This window comes from Chionomys nivalis, chromosome 1 (assembly GCF_950005125.1).
Source record: "Chionomys nivalis chromosome 1, mChiNiv1.1, whole genome shotgun sequence".
Classification (NCBI taxonomy): domain Eukaryota; kingdom Metazoa; phylum Chordata; class Mammalia; order Rodentia; family Cricetidae; genus Chionomys; species Chionomys nivalis.
The window spans coordinates 181,049,074-181,065,641 of NC_080086.1; positions in this window are offsets into that span (position 1 = coordinate 181,049,074).

The following is a 16,568-nucleotide window of genomic DNA, read 5'->3' on the forward strand; positions in this document are numbered from 1 at the left end:
CAGAGACAAAACCCAAACAGATGTCAGAACTAAGTACTCGTATTTTGTAGGATGACTGTCATTTTCAGAAATACACTGTCTGTCACATAATAACTAGGAAAATTGTCAAAGGATCCCAACACAAGGGCTGCCAACCATCCCGATTTCATCACAAAGCTCCTGTGCTACCCAATTATCCTGCTGCACCCTGGGAATATCTGCAATGACCATGTGCCAATTAAAAAATGTTAAATTATTAAAAACTGTCGAATGTCTATTTCTTTACCTTGCTTCCCCCATAGTCGATTAACTAATCTGTTGCATTTTATCATAATTTGAAAAAGAAAACATATTTTTCAACTTTCCAGTTCTGTTTTTTGTTTGTTTTTCAAGACAGAATTTTTCTGTGTATCCCTGGTTGTCCTGGAATTTTCTTTGAACTCTGTAGACCAGACTGGTCTTGAATTCAGAGCTCCACCTACCTTTGCCTCCTGAGTGCTGGGGTTAAAGACATGTACCACCATGCCTGGCTTACTGTTCATATAATGTTATGTATTTTTATCTCTGCTTTATGACATTGGGGATTGAACACAGGGCCTCATGCATGCTAAGCACTCTCCTAGAATGCTATTGAACTGCATCCTAAACCATAATTTCATAACTAGTTTTGCAAACAATTTTCTCATATAAAGAGATTTTGTAAGAAAATTATCTGTTCCAACTATCAGATATTCCAGCTACCTTTTATTAAAATGTTTTGTACAGAGTGTAGGTATAAATTAGTTTATATACAGTCACATAAGGGCAATTAAAGCTGCTTATGTGTGTGAAGGCATAGTTCCAGTTTCATTGTGTCTATATTAAAACACTATGACCAAAACCAATTAGGGCAAAACAGGTTTTGTTTCAGTTTACACAGTTCCAGCCCCTTAATGAGAAAAGTCATGGCAGGGAATCAAAAGGAAGCAGAAACTATGGAGGGATGCTTGCTTGCTTGAGCTCATGCTCAGCCAGCTTCCTTATCTATCCCATGACCTCCTTCCTGGTAAATTATACTGCCCACAGGGAACTATGCCTTTCTACATCAATTATCAGTCAAGACAATCCCTCTTAGACATAGCTACAGACCAATTTGGTCTGAGTAGTACCTCAACTGAGACTGCTGTAGGCGATTAGCTATGTTGGCAGATACACCAGTGTGTGTGTTGAGGCACCAGGGGTGGAGGTGGGGTGACTATCCACACCGGAAAGCAAGAGAAAGAGTTCATGTGTCCTTCATTGCTTTCCACTCTTTTTGTCTTTCAAGACAAGGGGTCTTGTTAAACTCAACGCTTGTCAATTGGCTAGACTGACGAGTGTATCCCATTGTTCTCCTGTCTCAAGCTCTCATGCTCTGGCATTACAGGCATTACAGGCTCTGGCCGTACCCGTCTTTGTACATAGGTGCTGAGCACCCCAATTCAGGTCATTATGCCTGCCCAGCAAGCACCATCCGCGTGCATCTCCCCAGCTCATCAGCTGGCTTTCTTAATTTTACTTTTACTCTATTCTTAGTTAGTCCAAATTATTAGACTCCTAGGAAGCCTTTATTTTCTAGAAGGAGCAAATCATCTTTCTAAAGTTGCCTAGGGTATTCTCACCATTTGAAAAATAAAGTATGAGAATACAGAGCTTTTCCACACTGTGCTGTAAATATCTTAAGGAACTTACTACCTTGCTTTACAGGGCCTGCCTCTCCCACTAATTCAGAATTTTTCAAGGGCAGAGACCATGTTTTATTCATCTGTTGATCCACAGAGCTGTCAGGTAATATGACTTCAATAAAGATGTGATGAATTATTGAAGGAATGCATGAGCGTTGAGAGCAAGCAAGTTCATAAGTTTTCAAGTTAAGAATGGTGAGGGCAGCAGGAAAGTGTGGTGATGGCTAACTACTCAGCTGTCTGAAGGAAATGAGATTCTATTGGCCAGTGAAGGAACAGACCTGAATGCTGAAGAGAGTCTTCTAAATAGAAGGCTTTGAAGGAGTCTCAAATACAGGAGTAGGTCAACTCCTTGAGAGGGGTTTTTAATTAGCTCGCCTTAAAAGAGTAGGAAGAGAGAAAATGAAAGGATTATGGTAATTTGTGATGCTCTATATTTAAGAAATCCTTTGAAGCTCTAAATGCTAATCTGAAATAGCAAGGCTTTTTGGGAATCTGAGAAAATATCTTCTGAAGTTTATCTCAGCAAATATTTGTTTAGCCACAAATACTGCTAATATGATGATTTCACAAGGACACAGTTGTTAAAGCACATACATCTATCTGATCAAGACAGATTTGGCTAGTGCTACTATATAGTGAGATTTTTGAGGAAGGGAGTAGATGATTCATCAAGATCAATTAATACAAAATCTACTGAGACACATCGATTTGTCTGATAAAATCATACACAAAAACATAAAGTTATAAAGATAAAGATAAATAAAAATACAGATTCAAAAATTTTTCAGTCATTAAATTTTAAGGTTTTGATGACCATCTATTGCAGTGGTTCTCAACCTTCCTAATGCTGTGACCCTTTAATACAGTTCTTTATGTTGCAGTGACCCCCAACCATAATATTATTTTGTTGCTACTTCACGACTATAATTTTTACTACCACTATGAATCATAATGTAAATATTTGGTATGCAGGATATCTGATATATGACACTCAAGGGGATCCTGACTCACAGATTGAGAATAATTCATCTACCATCATGTATTAATGACCAGAATACTCTCCAAGTAGTGGATGACATCATCATTATGCAAATGTCATAGATATTTACATACAAATTTAGCTGGTCTAACAGCTATGTGGTATATATTTTTGATGGAGCCTATAGCTTCTAGACTACAAATCTATACTTCCTACAATATTGAATGTTCTAGTAATTCGTAACACATGGCAAGTGTTGTAATTTAAGTATATCTATACATAGGAAAGTTATAGTAAAAATGCTGGGCAATAAGACATTTTCAGTTTCATTATAATCAATTCTGTGGAATCACCAGGTACATTTATTGGACCATCCTCACTGGGTATCTATGTAGTCAAGTCCTCCTAGGACTTGGCTTTCAGTGAGGCAAGCTTTGGTGAATGCTCTCTTACTTATTTTAAATAACATTCCTAGACCCAATTTAAAGTATAAAAGTTGGGTCTATAAAACATTTTGTAGAACATGATAGCACTTTTGCAAAAAAATTTAAAAGTATGGCATGCGTGGAATTTTACCTACAGATATATTTACTTTTAGACAGTAAAAGTTAATAGTTATTTCCGAATGATAGTAAAACATATTTTAACATATTTATTAATTTTTCCAAAGGCTATGATTATTTTATAAGCAGAAATACAGTTTGTATGTACAGATAATGAAAGCACTAAGACTATCAACAAAGTCTTTGTGTGTGTACCTCACTTTTTTCTGGTTCTTAAACACTGGATGAATATCTCGCAGATTTTTTTCGTTTTTGTTTTTAACTTAGTTTTCTTCTTCAAAGGCTTTCATGTTGGGATCATATTGGTTTGAGGATCCAGATTGTACCCTAGTGTCAAAATACCAAGGCAGATCATAAAATGAATAAAACATTTGGGATCTGAATTCTGAGCCCCATTACTAGACCTGGACCAAACACATAGTACTCAGAGACAGGGGAGCTAGATACACAAATAGGAAATGAAGTCACGAGCATGCAGAGGAAATATTTTCTTGCCAAGTCAAGCCTGGAATACAGGATGTAAATCCAATGACTAGCTAAGGCCATTTGTGGTAGCAGGAGCAACTAACTGGAGAACTGAGTCTATTAGAGATAAAGATTAAGTTCAGTTTTGTGTCCATGCTCATGTGATCCATGTGCCGTGATGGCTGAAGCAGGTGATAAAAGAAGAGGACCAGCACCCTGTGCCACGGGATCCCTTGAATTGCTCTGTCGTCTGGTTCAATATGTGGGAGTGAACGCTTTAGCTCTGGACTGGTACACGGTACGTTTGTACGCTATCAAGATAGAGACTGTAAGTGAATCCATTAGATAATGCTGTTCAGTGCCTTGCGCTCCCCCCCCCACCAGTGGACATTTGGCAATATGTATAGATATTTTAGATTTCAAGCCTTGGGGAAAGAGTACTAGTTGCAATAAGAAGACAGAATGCAAGGATGCTACTAAGCATTCAATAATACACAGCACAGGTACATGTAGTAGCTAGGAGATCCAGAATGCCAACAACACTGTGATGTTATAGATGAGGAGTACCCAACATGCCTGACAATGATGTTGTCATCTCCTTACCTGAACAGTGTTGATTGGAGGAAAGCTTAGGGATAACAGTGATAAATTGCTATGTTACACGAGCACTTTTCCCCATTATCTTTTCCTTTTCCAGTTCTCTAATTGCTGAAACAATATTAATAACAGAAACAAAAACCCTGAACTAAAAGAAACTTGGTATTTTTGAATGTACACTTTATGCCAGGGTTCTCAATCTGTGGTCATGACCCCTTTGGGGGTCACATACTAGATATTTACATTACAATTCATAATGGTAGCAAAATTACAGTTATGAAGTAGCAACAAAATAATGTTACGGTTGGGGTCAACACGACACGAGGAACTGTATTATTGGGAGACAGAATTAGGAAAGTTGAGAGCCACTGCTTTATGCAATGGTATATTATTGATTTTAGAAGATGTAGCCACACTCTTAGAACTGACCTCTGCTTCATTTTGTTTGCTCTTTTCTTTTAAAAATTAGTAAGGACATTTAAATGTTGAAGAAATGAGGTGTCATTTAATACTAATAAAATCGATTATACTTGTATTGGTAGCCTTCTCTAATATTTAATAAACCTTATTTTGGGGGAGCCTACTATAAGCATATATCCTTTTATACTAAGATGTGTGTTTTCTTTAAATTAGTGTTTTATATGCTGAACTTTAAATATATATATCTTTAGCCTTTTTGTTAAGTTGAATATATGTTCAAAAGTAAGTTAAAGTAATTTAAGCTGGGCCCTTTAAAATCTCCTACTACTTTTTGTCCCCTTCATAAGAAATGTATCTGTAATAGTTAAAATCATGGTAAAATAAAAGACTAGAATATAACCTAATTTTATTTCTCAAAGCCTATTCTGTGTCCTTTAATTTTATATATAGAAGCAATATACATAGACAGAGATGTGCAAGGTATATAAAATTAGATACTTTTCAAAATAATATTTACATATGGTAATAATCTAACAGTATAAAAGCCTTTAGGATGAAATGTAATAAACTTCTGCTTTATTATTCTTAACATTTTATTCTTTGAGGGTAATCATTACTTTATTTTTAATTTTTCTAACAGTTGGTTTTATAAAATTGTGGCTAATAAGCTTTTTGAATCATTAAAGTTGAATGATATATATTCCTCTTCAGAATAAAAGTGTGAATATAGATAACTTGCATTTTCTCTTTAGGCCTAAGATTTGACATAAATTACTGCTTTGTTCATTAAAATTTTAATGATTTTTATATCTAAGAATATGAATTTAACCCAATTCGATCATCTTAAGTCAGTGTCTCTTGACTTATTTTCTCAAAAGATAAAAAAGGTACCTTCATTTTTTTCTCCTTTCTTTTCCAACTTCCTACCCTCTGCAGCTATCTTGTCACTTTTCATATTGTGAGCAGCATATTCTAGCTTGAACTACAGACCGATCTTTCTCTCATTATCTTTAGGATAAACCTGAAAAGTCAAAAATAAATAGCATTGACATGCTTCTAAGCACATCATACATTTTCTTAACACTCAAGCAAAGAACCTTTCTTTTTCTAGGAGTTAAGTGTTACACTGTGAGAAAACTGTTTCATTTGTCAGGTTCTCCAGGCCATGTCACTTCCTTTTGTTAAATATCTGAAGCATCAACCATTGTCTTTTCCCATCCTCTTTCTGTAGCTGTCTTTTCTTTCATTCATTTAGCATTTGCCTTGTAGCTATCATGTATCTGCTCTATCAACCTTATTTTCTGTGCCCCTTATATCCTTCGTATTCTACTTCAATCAGTACAGCTATCATTCTGTAACATAATTTTATTCACACTGGTGTATGCTATATGACTAACTTCTAAATGTTGACTTCATATTTTGCTACTTTGCTAAATTAATTTAGTCTTAGTCAAGATGTCTTTGCTTTCACAAATTCCTTAGAGTACTCTATATATACAAAATAATGTCATCTGTGGACAAAGCAATGTCATGGGATGAATCATGTCTACCCCAAATTCATGTTTAAATCCTAAATGTCAGTACTTCTGAGCAAGCTGGCCTCTGAAAATAAGCCTCTATATAATGACACTGAATTAACATGAGGTCTTTTGTATGGGTCTCCAATTCCATATGATTGACATCTGTAAGGAAAAGAGACAGAAAAAAAGAACTGATATGAAAATACAGAAAGAAACCTTTAGAAGAAACCAATTCTGTTGCACGCTCATCTCAGACTCCTGACCCCTAAAGTGTTAGAAAATAGATTTCTGTTCAGGGAACTGTCCAATCTACAATGCATTGTTATGGTAGGTGCAGCAAACTTACAATTCCCCTTCTTTGTTTTGTGCCCAATTACACTGGGTAGAATTTCTCAAATAGAATTTCAAAGTGAAAGTCAGAAAAGGGTTCCTGCTTTATTTCATAGACAGTAGTGATGGGTTCAACAGTTTGCTATTAAGTACAATCAAAGTAGTCGGAGATTAGAGTTTCTAAAATACCACTGATCTAGCAGAGACATGTTATTTCTACTTTGTTGGAAGTTGTTTTTTAAAAAGTGAATTAGTGTCAAACTTTTCTAAATGTTTCTCTAAACCCAGAGATCATGATATTATTTGACAAAGGGCAAATTTTATTTTGATTTGAACTTTGATTTGATTTTTGATGAGTAAACCAACTTCATGTTCTTTCATGGTTATGCTACAGTAGTAATTTTCACAGAATAATGTATTTGATTTGGCTACTGGTAGTTTAAATGCAATTGGTTCCCATCATCTCATAAGGGTGTCATTATGAGGAGGTGTGGCTTTGTTGGAGGGGGTATGACCTTGTTGGAGGAAGTGTATCACTGTGGGGATGGGTTTTGAGATTTCCTGTTCTTAGGATACTGACCAGTGTGTCAGCTGACTTCTTGTTGCCTTCTGGTCAAGATGAAGGACTCTCAGCTCCAGCAGCATATCTGTCTGCATGCTTCCATGCTCCTTTATTACAGTGACAGTGGACTGAACCTCTGAAACTTTGAGTCACCCTCAATTACATGTTTTGCTGTGGTCCTGGTGTCTCTTCACAGCAATAAAAAGCCTAACTAATACAGCTATCTTCTGAGAAATTTGTGTCTATGTTCATGAGGATTATTTCTAGGCTTTGCTGGTAGGATTTTGGTAATGGGGTTTTGCTGGCCCCAATATGGAAGCTATGAGGAATTCAAGGTCAAGTGCTTGCTTTATACACTTTGTTAAAGTTGAGCAAAATAGGAAAAGACAAATTTCTCTAAATTGTTTGTTCAATGCATTCCAAAAGGCTTTGCATGAATATAACAAGGGAAAGGGAATATTTTTCTTTTACCTCCACCTGGGAATTGTCAGTAAAATCCTGTAAGTTGTGTAGTTAAAGCATCAGAAAAAGCACTGCTATTCCCATGTCTCTCGGACAAATATGATGCTCTGTGGTTGGTTGGTTTCATTTTGCTTCCTCAAGAAAGAGAAGAACAAGAATAGGAGCAGCTGTATAGGAGTGGTCAGATGACACAGAGAGACCTGCCACACTCCCAAACACTTCTGAGCTCCCACTGCCACACTCCTTTGTGGATGCTGAATGAGTCCATCCACACTTGTCTTAAACCCTTCGGTAATATTGCCTGGGACATTCGCCTCTCGAGTGAAGTTTGTTTACCTCTGTCTAGCATCTGCTCTGATTTCCTGCAAATCTAAATAAGAGTTACGTTCCAACTTGACTCAAGGAAGAGAAAATACGAAGTGTAGCTCTGCAGGAAACTGTCTCCACACTGTCGGTGTTTTACCACTTTACATCAGAAATGATGGGGGCAATGATATTGGTAATAACGTGGGATGGGTGATGCTAATAAAAGAAAAGAGAAATGAAAGAAGGGAGGCAGGGAGGGAGGGAAGTGACATGGGGTGGATCTGAATTTATGGATGTGGGACATAAACCTCAGCCTACATGTAGACTTGCACAATGAGAATGGTGCTGTTCAACTCTTGACTAAGTAGGTACTGACCAAAACCCTGCATTTAGTACTGAACTTAACTCTGGGATGTTAGGAATTCCTTGATGAGAAGTTTCTAAGTCCTCCGAAGATAGTAAGCTGGGATGTGTGTATAGCTTCCCTTACTCTCCTCCTAATATTGTCTGTTGAGTGAGTCTTAGGTTTTCCTTTGACTCATAGAGACATGCTTTGAGAAGAACCTCAGTAGCTTGGGAGATGCTCTTGTGGGGATACTCTCCACCAGCTGGACACAGATACAAATTGCTACAGTCTGTATAAACTCTGAGATAGTGAAGGTGCTAGCAGCCAAGACACCAGGAGTCAATCAGCCATGGCCAGATAGACATCTGACTGCAGAGAACAGAATAGACTTAGCCTTTTGAATAATCACAAAGGACTGTGTGGATCTCCGAATGAGCTGACTTGCCATGCTGTTTACTGATATCTAGATCTTTAGTAGGCACTTTAAAGTTAATATTTGCATAATACCTTTGGTGCAGGAGAATTGTCTGTATTTTATCAATCATGTTTTATTTTTTTTTTACTTATTTATTTATTTTTATTCTTTTTTAATTAAAATTTCCACCTGCTCCCCATTTCCCATTTCCCTCCCCTCCTCCCAAATATTGCCCTCCCCCCACTTCCCTCCCCCTATCCCCACTCCTCTTCTCCTCCCCCCACTCCATTCCCCCTCCCTCTCGATACTGAAGAGCAGTCCAAATTCCCTGCCCTGTGGGAAGACCAAGGTCCTTCTATCTACGTCCAGAAAGGTGAGCGTCCAAACAGGCTAAGCTCCCACAAAGCCAGTTCATGTATTAGGATCGAAACCTAGTGCCATTGTCCTTGGCTTCTCATCAGTCTTCATTGACCGCCATGCTCAGAGAGTCCGGAATCAACCCATGCTTATTCAGTCCCAGACCAGCTGGCCTTGGTGGGCTCCCAATAAATCAGTTCCACTGTCACAGTGGGTGGGTGCATCCCTCGTGGTCCTGATTTTTTGCTCATGTTCTCCCTCCTTCTGCTCCTCATTTGGACCTTAAGAGCTCAGACCGTTGCTCCAAATTGAGACTCTGTCTCTACCTCGATCCATCGCCAGATGAAGGTTCTAAGGTGATATGCAAGATATTCATCAGTATAGGATAGGGTCATTTCAGGTTCCCTCTCCTTAGTTGCCCAAGGTACCAGCTGGGGACATATTCCTGGACACCTGCGAACCCCTCAAGAGTCAAGTCTCTTGCCAACCCTAAGATGGCTCCCTTAGATAGGATATATACTTCGCTGCTCCCGTATCCATCCTTCCTATATCCCAACCATCCCAATCCTCCGAGCTCCTCCCATCCTCCCCTTCTCATATTTCTCATCCCATTTCCCCTTTGCCCCATGCCACCTCACCCGCAAGTTCCCAGTTTTTGCCCTGGAATCTTGTCTACTTCCCCCTCTCCATGCGGATGACTATATGATTTTCTTTGGGTTCACTTTCTTATTTAGCTTCTATAGGATCACACATTATATGCTTAATGTCTTTTATTTTATGGCTAGAAACCGATTATGAGTGAGTACATCCCATGTTCCTCTTTTTGAGTCTGGGATACCTCACTCAGGATAGTGTTTTCTATTTCCATCCATTTGCACGCAAAATTCGAGAAGTCATTGTTTTTTACTGCTGAGTAGTACTCTAATATGTATATATTCCACACTTTCTTCATCCATTCCTCCATTGAAGGGCATCTAGGTTGTTTCCAGGTTTTGGCTATTACAAACAATGCTGCTATGAACATAGTTGAACAGATACTTTTGTCATTTGATGTGGCATCTCTTGGGTATATTCCCAATAGTGGTATTACTGGATCTTGGGGTAGGTTGATCCCAAATTTCCTGAGAAATCGCCACACTGATTTCCAAAGTGGTTGCACAAGTTTGCATTCCCACCAGCAATGAATGAGTGTGCCTCTTTCTCCACAACCTCTCCAGCAAAGGCTATCATTGGTGTTCTTGATTTTAGCCATTCTGACAGGTGTAAGATGGTATCTCAAAGTTGTTTTAATTTGCATTTCCCTTATCGCTAAGGAGGTTGAGCATGACCTTAGGTGTCTTTTGGCCATTTGAATTTCTTCTGTTGAGAATTCTCTGTTCAGATCAGTGCCCCATTTTTTTATTGGGTTCATTAGCATTTTAAAGTTTAGTTTCTTGAGTTCTTTATATATTTTGGTGATCAGACCTTTGTCTGTTGCAGGGTTGGTGAAGATCTTCTCCCAGTCAGTGGGTTGCCTTTTTGTCTTAGTGACAGTGTCCTTTGCTTTACAGAAGCTACTCAGTTTCAGGAGGTCCCATTTATTCAATGTTGCCCTTAATGTCTGTGCTGCTGGGGATAAACGTAGGAAGTGATCTCCTGTACCCATATGTTGTAGAGTACTTCCAACTTTTTCTTCTATCAGGTTCAGTGTGTTCAGACTAATATTGAGGTCTTTAATCCATTTGGACTTGAGTTTTGTGCATGGTGATAGATATGGATCTATTTTCATTCTTCTACACGTTGACAACCAGTTCTGCCAGCACCATTTGTTGAAGATGCTCTCTTTTTTCCATTGAATACTTTTAGCTCCTTTATCAAAAATTAGGTGTTCATAAGTTTGTGGGTTAAAATCAGGGTCTTCTACTCGGTTCCATTGGTCGACTTCTCTGTTTTTATGCCAATACCAAACTGTTTTCAATACTGAGGCTCTGTAATAGAGTTTGAGGTCAGGGATGGTAATGCCTCCAGACGATCCTTTATTATATAAGATTGTTTTGGCTATCCTGGGTTTTTTGTTTCTCCATATAAAGTTGATTATTGTCCTCTCAAGATCTGTGAAGAATTTTGATGGGATTTTAATGGGGATTGCATTGAATCTATAAATTGCCCTTGGTAGAATTGCCATTTTTACTATGTTGATCCTCCCTATCCAAGAGCAAGGGAGATCCTTCCATTTTCTGGTATCCTCCTCAATTTCTTTCTTCATTGACTTAAAGTTCTTGTCAAATAGATCCTTTACTTCCTTGGTTAGGGTTACCCCAAGATATTTTATGCTATTTGTGGCTATCGTGAAGGGTGATGCTTCTCTGATTTCCATCTCTGCTTCCTTATCCTTTGTGTATAGGAGGGCAACTGATTTTTTGGAATTGATCTTGTATCCTGCAACGCTACTAAAGGTGTTTATCAGCTGAAGGAGTTCTTTGCTGGAGTTTTTGGGGTCGCTTATGTACACTATCATATCGTCTGCAAATAATGAAAGTTTAACTTCTTCCTTTCCGATTTGAATCCCTTTGATCCCCTTATGTTGTCTTATTGCTATTGCTAGAATTTCAAGCACTATATTAAAGAGGTATGGAGAGAGTGGACAACCTTGTCGTGTTCCTGATTTTAGTGGAATAGCTTTGAGTTTCTCTCCATTTAATTTGATGTTAGCTGACGGCTTGCTATAAATAGCTTTTATTATAGTTAGGAACGACCCTTGTATTCCTAATCTCTCTAAGACCTTTATCATAAAGGGATGTTGAATTTTGTCAAATGCTTTTTCAGCATCTAATGAAATGATCATATGGTTTTTTTCTTTCAGTTTATTTATATGATGGATTACATTGATAGATTTTCGTATGTTGAACCAGCCCTGCATCTCTGGGATGAAGCCTACTTGATCATAATGGATAATTTTTCTGATGTGTTCTTGGATTCGGTTTGCCAGTATTTTATTGAGTATTTTTGCGTCGATGTTCATGAGTGAGATTGGCCTGTAGTTCTCTTTCTTGGTTGTGTCTTTGTGTGGTTTTGGTATCAGAGTAACTTCAGCTTCATAAAAGGAATTTGGCAATGACTTCTCTGTTTCAATATTGTGAAATACATTAAGGAGTATAGGTATTAGGTCTTCTTGGAAGTTCTGGTAGAATTCTGCATTGAAGCCATCTGGACCTGGGCTTTTTTTGGTGGGGAGGTTTTTTATAACAACTTCTAATTCTTCGCGACTAACAGGTCTATTTAGATTGTTCACCTGGTCCTGGTTTAACTTTGGTATATGGTACTTATCTAAAAAAGTGTCCATTTCTATAACATTTTCCAATTTTGTGGCATACAGATTTTTGTAGTAAGATCTAATGATTCTCTGAATTTCCTCTGAGTCTGTGGTTATGTCTCCCTTTTCGTTTCTGATTTTGTTAATTTGCGTATTCTCTCTCCGCCGTTTGATTAGTTTGGATAGGGGTTTATCAATCTTATTGATTTTCTCCATGAACCAGCTTTTTGTTTCATTGATTCTTTGGATTGTTTTCTGTGTTTCTATTTTGTTGATTTCAGCCCTCAATTTGATTATTTCCAGTCTTCTACTTCTCCTAGGTGAGTCTGCTTCTTTTTTTTCTAAAGCTTTCAGGTGGGCTATTAAGTCTCCAATGTGTGCTTTCTCCGTTTTCTTTAAGTGGGCACTTAATGCTATGAACTTTCCTCTTAGCACTGCTTTCATAGTGTCCCATAGGTTTGAGTATGTTGAGTCTTCGTTTTCATTGAATTCAAGAAAGACTTTAATTTCTTTCTTTATTTCTTCCTTGATCCAGGTGAGGTTCAGTAGTTGACTGTCCAGTTTCCATGAGTTCATAGGCTTTCTGGGGATAGCATTGTTGTTGAATTCTAACTTTAATCCATGGTGATCTGATAAGACACAGGTGGTTACCGATATTTTTTTGTAACTGTGTAAGTTTGCTTTGTTACCGAGTATGTGGTCTATTTTCGAGAAGGTTCCATGAGCTGCAGAGAAGAAGGTATATTCTTTCCTATTTGGGTGGAATGTTCTATAGATGTCTGTTAAGTCCATTTGATTCATTACCTCCCTTAATCCTCTTATTTCTCTGTTAGGTTTCTGTTTGATTGACCTGTCCATTGGTGAGAGAGGAGTGTTGAAATCTCCTACTATTAGTGTGTGTGGTTTGATGACTGCCTTGAGTTTTAGTAACGTTTCTTTTACATAAGTGGGTGCTTTTATATTAGGGGCATATATATTCAGGATTGAGATTTCATCCTGGTGAATTGTTCCTGTTATGAGTAAAAAATGTCCATCTCCATCTCTTTTGATTGATTTTAGTTTGAAGTCAACTTTCTTAGAAATTAGTATGGCCACACCTGCTTGTTTCTTAGGTCCGTTTGCTTGATAAACCTTTTCCCAGCCCTTTACTCTGAGTAGATGTCTGTCTTTGTGGTTGAGGTGTGTTTCTTGTAAGCAGCAGAATGTTGGATCCTGTTTTCGTATCCAATCTCTTAGCCTGTGCCTCTTTATAGGTGAGTTGAGTCCATTGATATTAAGTGATATTAATGACCAGTGGTTGTTAACTCCGGTCATTTTTCCTTTCTTTCTTTCTTTCCTTTGGTAGTAGAGTTTGTGTGTTTCCCTTCTTCAAGTTGTGCTGGTGAAGGGTCTTTAGATGTCTGAGTTATTGTGGGCATTGTTGGACTCCTTGGTTTGTGATTTTCCTTCAATTACTTTCTGAAGGGCTGGATTTGTGGCTACGTATTGTTTAAATTTGTTTTTATCCTGGAAAACTTTGTTTTCTCCATTTATAGTGAACGAAAGCTTGGCTGGGTATAGTAGTCTGGGCTTGCATCCATGGTCTCGTAGTTTCTGCAGTATATCTGTCCAGGACCTTCTGGCTTTCATGGTTTCCATAGAGAAATCAGGTGTAAGTCTGATAGGTTTACCTTTATAGGTAACTTGACCTTTTTCCTTTGCAGCTCTTAATATTCTTTCTTTATTCTGTATGTTTTGTGTTTTGATTATTATATGACGAGGAGATTTTTTTTTTGATCCAGTCGATTTGGTGTTCTGTATGCTTCTTGGACCTTCAAAGGAATATCTTTCTTAAGGTTGGGAAAGTTTTCTTCTATAATTTTATTAAATATATTTTCTGGACCATTGAGCTGTACTTCTTCTCCTTCTTCTATCCCTATTATTCTTAGGTTTGGTCTTTTTATTGTGTCCCAGATTTCCTGAATGTTTTGTGATGAGAATTTGTTGGTTATGCTGTTTTCTTTGATGAGAGTGTTTATTTTCTCTATGGTATCTTCAGTGTCTGAGATTCTTTCTTCTATCTCTTGTAATCTGTTGGTGGTACTTGTCTCTGTAGTTCCTGTTCGTTTATTCAAATTTTCCATCTCCATCCTTCCCTCGGTTTGTGTTTTCTTTATTACTTCCACTTCGTTCTTCAAGTCTTGAACCGTTTCCCTTACCTGTTTGATTACTTTTTCTTGTTTCTCTTGGTTTTCTTGGGTATCTTTGAGATATTTATTCATTTCCTCTACCTTTTTGTTTGTAATCTCTAATTGGTTGTGGCAGTTTTTCACCTCCTGTTTAAGGTCCTCTATTATTTTCATAAAATTCACTTTTGAGTCGAATTCTTCTAATTCTTCTGTATTAGGGTTTAGACTTCTCATTTCGGGATTCCTGGATCCTGGTGATGTCACGTTGCCTTTCAAGTTGTTGGGGGAATTCTTGCATTGGCGCCTGCCCATCTTTTCCCGTCCCGATGAAACTTCTCGGCACCTACACAGGAACTCCTGGATGCCCCAATGAGCCAGGGACTAATGGAAGTAGGGCGCAGGCAGAGCAGGTCCAGCAGATCACAGCAGAGACTGCAGCCCCAGCAGCAGGGGCCGCTTTCCCTGGCGGGGACCTTGAGGCCTGCCCTCTAGTCAGGGACTCACTGCTCTGGGTTGGTAGCCTTAGTGAAATGGCAGGAAACTGTTCCACAGCTAAGGACCTTGCAGACAAGGCAGGTTTGGGGGTGGGGGTGGGGGCGGGTGTGTAGGAGAGCAAGCCCTGCAGCAGGAGCTGGGGGAGGGGTGTTTGTGCTCTCTACCTGGACAGTCCGGCCCAGGATAGCACACACTCACCCGTCCCGATGAAACTTCTCTGCACCTACACAGGAACTCCTGGATGCCCCAATGAGCCAGGGACTAAGGGAAGTAGGGCGCAGGCAGAGCAGGTCCAGCAGATCACAGCAGAGACTGCAGCCCCAGCAGCAGGGGCCCGCTTTCCCTGGCGGGGACCTTGAGGCCTGCCCTCTGGTCAGGGACTCACTGCTCTGGGTTGGTAGCCTTAGTGAAATGGCAGGAAACTGTTCCACAGCTAAGGACCTTGCAGACAAGGCAGGTTTGGGGGTGGGGGTGGGGGCGGGTGTGTAGGAGAGCAAGCCCTGCAGCAGGAGCTGGGGGAGGGGTGTTTGTGCTCTCTACCTGGACAGTCCGCCCCAGGATAGCACACACTCACCCGTCCCGATGAAACTTCTCTGCCTCAATCATGTTTTAAATAAACTCTGATTGGCCAGGCAGGAAGTATAGGTGAGACAGCCAGACAGGAAGTAAAGGTGGGACAATGAGAACAGGAGAATGCAGGACAAAAAAAACTCCCAACAAAGCAGGTCCTCATGTTACACACCTTAACATTCAGGTCTTGTTTGTTCTCTATAATCAAAAGCCTGAAGTTTAGAAAATAGGATCTTGATTTGAACCATGCTATATTCCAAAGCTTGAGTTAGTTCCCTTGTCTAGTTCCCCTGGTAATGGGAAGATTTGGGACATTTGAGCAGGGAGAAGGGACTTGAAGTGTTTTATGAAGGCCATTCCAGCAATTTTCTTTCTTCCCTCATCCAAGAACAATTGTCATTGCAGTGAACTATGTCTTCCTGTTCTAAGACTGGATTATGCTCTCGGTTGATTGTCTCTACGTGTAGAGGATTGTATAACCAATAAATCAACGAAGGAGATTATCTTATCAGATAAGTTCTTATCAGATTCTGCCACACAGTACAACCAGTCCTGCATTAAATTCAGTCTATGATAATGTCCCCTGTTTCTTAATATAATGATGAAACAGGTGTACTGAGAACAAACAGCTTATAGAATTGCCCCTTTAAAAGCATGATTAGAAAGATCATGTGGATGACTTTTTCTCTCCCACCAAAACTCTCTAGTTCTCAAACTGATAGTAGATTTCAGGATACTAGAAAGATTAATGCTACCAATATGAATTTAAAGATGTACACCTGGTCCCCACTAGAAAAGATACCATTATGTCTCTGTAGATTGACTATGTATCTATTTATAGATACTGATCTAGTGATTTATTTCTCAATGAAAAAATTAAGTAATAAGGTAATAGTAGTCATAGAATACTAACATATAATATTGCTGCCTCTAGAGAATTTGTAAGATCGATTGGTATAATGGCCAGTTAAACACTTAATTCATTTAGGTGATACTCAATATATATGATTATATTGGTGTGATACATGAGGGGCTA